The sequence below is a fragment of the Portunus trituberculatus genome, chromosome 30 (genome assembly GCF_017591435.1).
Source record: "Portunus trituberculatus isolate SZX2019 chromosome 30, ASM1759143v1, whole genome shotgun sequence".
Taxonomy (NCBI): Eukaryota; Metazoa; Arthropoda; class Malacostraca; order Decapoda; family Portunidae; genus Portunus; species Portunus trituberculatus.
Genome location: NC_059284.1, coordinates 1,984,946 through 1,992,445, shown reverse-complemented (window position 1 = coordinate 1,992,445; position 7,500 = coordinate 1,984,946). Strand labels below are relative to the sequence as shown.

General features: G+C 42.8%; 1 long non-coding RNA gene across 1 annotated transcript in view; it reads right to left on the bottom strand.

Moving 5' to 3' along the window:
• LOC123510703 overlaps positions 1–7,500 on the bottom strand; it is a 29,909-nt gene that overhangs the window by 3,104 nt on the left and 19,305 nt on the right. Inside the window, exon 4 of the long non-coding RNA XR_006676580.1 lies at positions 5,441–5,568. This is a non-coding gene — a long non-coding RNA (uncharacterized LOC123510703). The remainder of the gene's footprint in view (positions 1–5,440; positions 5,569–7,500) is intronic.

Genomic DNA, 7,500 nt, shown 5'->3' with positions numbered 1-7,500 from the left:
CTCACTTGTTTAGACAGACGGTAATCTCTGTCTACTTTACACCTTACGACCCTGACACAATACTAGGGCCAGGGACGCCACGGGTACTGTATCTATCTGTACCCTCCTCTCTATGTGTGTGTGTGTGTGTGTGTGTGTGTGTGTGTGTGTGTGTGTTACTCATTCCACAGCGTTCTCTACTGTATTGTTCCCTGAAGTCTTCGTTTGTTTGGCCCTGACACGTCAAGACCTGTGTGCGTACTCGTGTGTACCTCAAGCTCGTATTGTCAAACATTTCTGTGCTTCACCTCCATTATTTCAAAAAGGCTTTACTTAAATTTACAGTAGTTTTGTTTAAAGGTGTTTTTCTTGGTCTACGGGCAAAGTGACAAAATTTCTACACTATTAACTGGAGAAACACTCTTGGAAACCCCACTAATCATCTCTATGGCCCTTGAAAATAATCGTGGTGAGCTATAGCGAGGAAGAGGCGAGCAGTGTCAGTCATTGTGAGAGAGAGACGATTGTGTTGGAAAGACTGATGAATGGTGCGTGAAGTTTGTGAGTACTGGATGACGTGTTATGGAAAGACAGACGTTAATGTGTTTAGTTTGTCAGTGGATGATACCGTCAGTGGATAACAGCGTCAGGGATAACAGCGTCAGTGGATAACAGCGTCAGTGGATATCAGCGTCATTGTAATAGAGAGAAGGTTGTGCTGGTTCGATGGATGGTTAGGTTAATGAGCGTTGGGTGAGGCAGTGAGGTGGTGATTGTGGTGGTGGTGGTGGTGGTGGTGGTGGCAAGTTAAGCTAGTTAGTGAGTGGATAATGGTCTGAAGTCTTTGTTTTTGTTTTGTTTTTATGTGAAACGAAGTGAGAGAAAAGCAGATGGATTGACAGACAGAGATAGACAGATTTGTGATATGATAGTGCGTATTTCAAGTTCATTTTCTTCTTACTATTATTATTCTTGTCATTCTTGTTATCATTATCATTCGTCATTCATATATTTCATTAATTTAAGATGCTTCCTACTAGTACAAGATAAACAGACACTGAAACATATATATATATTAGTCGATAGATAGAGAAAAAAAGGCAGGTAGACTTATATATAAAAAAGCTAGGTTTGTGGTAGACTTAAGGGAATTAAATTTTACCTTCGGATCTTGATATAGAGAGATTAGCATAAAGATCGCCAAGACACTGACAGACAGACAGACAGACAGACAGACAGACAGACAGAGAAGAAACTTAGACAGATATAAGAGTTAGATGCTTCTCAGTAGTACAAGATAAGCAGATAGTGAAACATATATATTAACAGACAGATAAAGAAAAAAGGCAGGAATATTTCTTTCGGATGTTAATATAGACATAAACATAAAGATGGCAAAGACACTGACAGACACACAGACAGACAGACAGACAGACAGACAGACAAGAAAGTTAGATAGATATAAAAGAGTGAAGTTTGTGACTGAATGATGATTTTTTTTTTAGGTTAAGTGGAGTAAGAGAGAGAGACAGACAGACAGACGGACAGGTAGACAGGTAAATGTTAAAGCCACAACATAGTGACTGGATAAATGTGAAAATTCTATATATACTTGGAGGTTACGTGAAGTGAGAGACAGAGACAGAGACAGACAGACAGACAGACAGACAAACAGATAGACAGACAGAGAAAAAACAAAAACTATGGAAAAATAAGACGTAACACAAAACAACAGCACAGAATCAATATCTGATATTTCGTTAAGTTGACGCACATACATACATACATACACAGATACATACATACACAAACATACACTCATACATACATACATAGATACATACATACACAAACACACATACCTACATAAGCATACAGACAGATACACAGACAGGTAAGCATCACACAACCACAGGTAAGTAAACTAATGTACAGACAACCTTGCATTTCCACGCCAATTTCTCCTTCAACACTCTCACACAACTGCTGATAATAATTCACAGTGATAAAAGAAGATAGAGACGGTGATGGTGATGGTGATGGTGATGGTGATGGTGATGGTGGTGATGGTGGTGGTGGTGGTGGTGGCGGCGCTGGAGGCAAGCAATTTAAAAGAAGCTGTTGCGCCATTGAAAAGTTGCCTTCCACCGCAGCCAGAGGATGCAGAAGTCACGCATTCAACACCGTAAACCTGAAAGCACCTTTACTACACACACACACACACACACACACACACACACACACACACACACACACACACACACACACACACACACAGCCAGGTATTTGCGTCAGGAAGGAACCAACCACCAACCACCCATCCCTCATCATTTATTCCCCGGGGACACTTTACTGAGACCCTGGGCGTGCTTTTGTTCATTCCGGGGGTGTCAAGGAGTGGGAGGGGACGGAAGGGGGCTGGAAAGGAAGGGGAAGGGAAGAGGGAAGGGAGGGCAAGGGAAGGGGACGGGAGGGTGAGGAGCGAGAAGCCTGAGATGAATAGCGTAACAAGAGGAAGTTCAATTGTGCTGTTTTCTTTTTTTTTTTTTTTCTTCCTGTTTTTCATTTCCGTGGCGTCTGGTTCCGGGGTTGGTGGCACTGTCGACGCTCGCTCCCACACACACACACACACACACACACACACACACACACACACACACACACACACACACACACACACACACACACACACACACACACAAAACAGGATACAAAACGGTAACCAACCCTTCATTCGGAACAAATATAGCATCCCGATGTCCTTGCACCTCAGATTACGAGACCCGAAATTTTGTGCCCTGTTTTTTTCCCAACTTTTTGACGCTGAAGTAACACACACAAACACACACACACACACACACACACACACACACACACACACACACACACACACACACACACACACACAGAGGGTCGTATTCTGAAAATCTTAGGAACAGGGACGATTATCCACATCCCTTTGAGTGTTTCTCGTCATAAATGCAGAAATCTTATTAATATATCACTAGAATCATAAATAAAACATTAAAAAAAACACGTGTGACTTCGACTAGAGCCTTTTGAATGTAGCGGAGGAGCGGCGTGAGGTGTCTCGGAATGTGGTGCGGCGTAGGAAGGTGGGGAAGGTGGCGGAACACGATGGAGGAGTCAGGACACAGTTAAAGTTCAGTTCCGCAGAGGAAGAGAAGCGAGAGAGGGCAAGGGTGGGATGGTTGGTGGAGGGAGGTGCGACGTGGGGCGGGACGGGGCGGGGCGGGGCGGTGCGGGGTAGGGCAGGCAGGCAAGTCCACTAGGCAAAAAACAAAGGAGACACAAGCAATCAGCAGGATAACCTTGTATTGTGCGCGAGACAGCTTTAGTCAAACGTCTCGGTGGCCAAAACGACGCGTTCTTCCGGTGTCTTAAGTGTCTGAGTGACTGTCCGTGTGTCTGTCCGTGTGTCTGTTAGCGGAGGGTCTGACACAAGCTCTCCTTTGTACAATGATCTAACATATAAGAAAAAACATACACATCTGATTTTCCTGTTTTTATTTGTTTCATTGACTTTTTCCTTATTTTATCATTTCTTTTCATCTTGTCCTCTGAAACACATCGTGGAGTGTGTGTGTAAGCGTGTGTATCAGAGAGAGAGAGAGAGAGAGAGAGAGAGAGAGAGGAGGGCGGGGGTGTCTGTGTGTCCCTCTATCGGTCAAAGAGAAAAAATACAGGCGACTTTTAGGATCAACTTTAAAAGGAAGCGGTCTGAGGCGGCGTCACTTCAGCCACTCACCTTCACACTACTCAGGAAGAGGAAGAAGAGGAAGAGGAGGAGGAGGAAGAGGAAGATGTGGAAGAAGAGATAAGAGGAATGAGGAAGAGTGGAAGTGGAAAAAATCAGGTAAGGGAAGAGGATGATAAGGAAGATGAATAAATGCTGGACATGGAGGAAGAGGAAGAAGAGGAGGAGCAGGAAGACGAACAAGACATGGAAGAAGAGATAAGGTGAATTAAGAACAAAAATTAAAGAATCACGGAAGAGTATAATGAGAAATAAAGTAATAAATAACGCAATTAACAACAACAACAACAACAACAAGGAGAGAGAAAAAAATAATAAAAAAAAAACTAATTTTCCTTAAGTCTCCCCTACCCTCGACGCAACCCAATAGAAAACGTACCTCCAGTTAATCCACTGTAAAAGTTTAGTGGTGAAAGTGCGTTATCCTAAACACACACACACACACACACACACACCCGGTAGCTCAGTGGTTAGAGCGCTTGCTTCACAAGCCAGAGGACCGGGGTTCGATTCCCCGGCCTGGTGGAGATATTTGGGTGTGTCTCCTTTCACGTGTAGCCCCTGTTCACCTAGCAGTGAGTAGGTACGGGATGTAAATCGAGGAGTTGTGACCTTGTTGTCCCGGTGTGTGGTGTGTGCCTGGTCTCAGGCCTATCCGAAGATCGGAAATAATGAGCTCTGAGCTCGTTCGTAGGGTAACGTCTGGCTGTCTCGTCAGAGACTGCAGCAGATCAAACAGTGAAACACACACACTCCTCACTCAGTAACTGGCCAAAAAGGAGTCGATTTAATTTCACTTTCATTAAGTTTTATGTGGCAAAAATAAATAAATGAATAAATAAAAACAAATTCAATGCCATCCACTAAACACCTCCCGTTTTCTTTACAGTGTCACATGCAAGGAGTAACTTTACATTTTTTCATTTCCTTCATTCCTTCTGTTTACGAATATCTAAAGCAACAGGGATAGTTTTCTTCATTTTCCTTCCATTTATTCCTGAAATTTTAACCCTACACTTCTCTCTCTTGGATGAATTAGTAAGTATGAGCTATCATTCGTCACTATACATCCTTCATTCCTTTCATTTTTCATGAATATCTAAGTCAGAGATATTTTTTCTTCATCTTCCTTCCCTCTATTACTGATATTAAACCGTTTTCATCTCTGTCTTGGAAATATCAGTAAGTTGAAGTTATCATTTAGCATTGCATTTTCCTCAGTTTCTTCACGAATATCTAAGTCACAGAGATATTTTTTCTTCATCTTCCTTCCCTCTATTCCTCTGAAATTAAACTGTTCTCATTTCTCTCTTGGAAATATCAGTAAGTTGAAGTTATCGTTTATCATTATATTCCCTTCATTCCTTTAGTTTCTTCACGAATATCTAATGCAACAGGGATAGTTTTATTCATCTCCCTTCCATTTATCTCTGAAATTTTTGCCCTTCTCATCTCTCTCGCCCTTCTCATCTCTCTCTCTCTCTCTCTATTGGAAATGTTAGTAAGTTCGAGCTATCATTTATCATTATATTCTCTTCATTCCCTCAATTTCTTCACGGATATTTAAGGCAACAGGGATAGTTTTTCTTATCTCCCTTCCATTAATCCTTGAAATTTGAACCCTACACTTGTCTCACTTAAATATGTTAGTAAGTTGGAGTTATCATGATTCTTAACACTCACCAATGCAGCGAGAAAATCAGCACTCCTCTTCTCTCTTCTCTCTTCTTTCTTCTCTTTCCTCTCTACCGCTCACTCTCTCCTTTCCTCTTCTCTTCTCTATCCTTTATCCTCTCGTTTCCTTTCCGCGTCTGTGAGCAAAAAGAACAAAAGTGATAATTAGGTTAAGGAATTTGTAATATAATGGAAGGAAAATTCTCTCTCTCTCTCTCTCTCTGCAAAATATTTTACTCGGGTAACTAAAACACACACACACACACACACACACACACACACACACACACACACACACACACACACACACACACACACACACACACACACACACACACACACACACACACACACACACACACACACACACACACACACACACACACACACACACACACACACACACACACACACACACACACACACACACACACACACACACACACACACACACACACACACACACACACACACACACACACACACACACACACACACACACACACACACACACACACACACACACACACACACACACACACACACACACACACACACACACACACACACACACACACACACACACACACACACACACACACACACACACACACACACACACACACACACACACACACACACACACACACACACAGACAGACACACACACACACACACACACACACACACACACACACACACACACACACACACACACACACACACACACACACACACACACACACACACACACACACACACACACACACACACACACACACACACACACACACACACACACTGAGTAAGGAAGCAACTAATTACTCCACGAAACAGACCCAGACGAGACTCTCACTTAACCACAGAGAGAGAGAGAGAGAGAGAGAGAGAGAGAGAGAGAGAGAGAGAGAGTGTGTGTGTCAAGTTATATCCAGTTACTCGATTGAAATATAAAAAACGAAAATAAAAGAATAAACGATTTAATACTGTCAATAAACCAAAAGGAAAAAAAATAGAACAATAAATTAACACACTAAAATATCGCCACTACAGACCAGACACACTAAACATTTAGAAATTAATAAATAAATTAAAATAAAACACTAACCCAAATTCCATAACTGAGAGAGGACGAAAAAAAAAAAAACGAGAAAAGAATAATTAATGAAAAAGAGCCCAATTAATACCACCACCACCACCACCACCACCACAAAAAAGAGAGTAAATAAGAGGACGCAAGACAGAGAGGCCTTGAAAGTGACCAACCCTACAGGCAAGCAGAGTTCTAGGTAGTACTTTGAGTTGAAACAGAGGAAGGGAGAGACTGGAAAAGAGGGGAGGAAAAAGAGAGCCTGGAAGGAAGGGAAGGAAACGGAGAGCCTGGAAGAAAGAAGAGGAAAAGGGAAGGAAGAAAAAGGAGAGAGGAGGAAAGGAGGGAAGGAAATACGAGGGAAGAAAAGGGAGAGACTGGAAGGAAGGGAGAGGAGGAAAAGAGAGAGAAAGAAAATTGTGAGATCTTGAATATAGTTTTTTGAGGAGGATGACAGAAATAAGAGAGCACTGGGAGAAAAGAGAGAGACAATGAAAGAGGAGGTGAGGAACTGAAAGAGGGAGAGGGAGAAGGAGGGAGAGAAAGTGGTAGTTGGTACAGAAAAGAGAGAAAGGGAGGAAAGGAGACAGCAAAAAGTGGAGAGTGACAGAGGGGAGGGAGAAATACACATGAAGTTCATAAAAAAAAACGCAGAGAGAGAGAGAGAGAGAGAGAGAGCAAAACCAAACACTATAACACCTTTCATTCAACAAGTAAGAGGCATCCCGACCTTGTAAGAAACGAGCGAACTCCCCCAATCCTCAACCACTACCCTCCTCCATCACTCCCTCCCAAGCCTCGCACACTCCCACCTCTCCCAGACTGAAAACTCCCCCATCTTTCGCAACGCACTCCGCCAAGAGGGAGTCCGGAAGTGAGGGAATAGCTGAGACGCTGAGACACTGTTCAGAGCCTCACTCGAAGCTCTGCGGCGATCATATCCGGCTAAAAGTGAAAGTGTCTGCAATGTTACACCGCG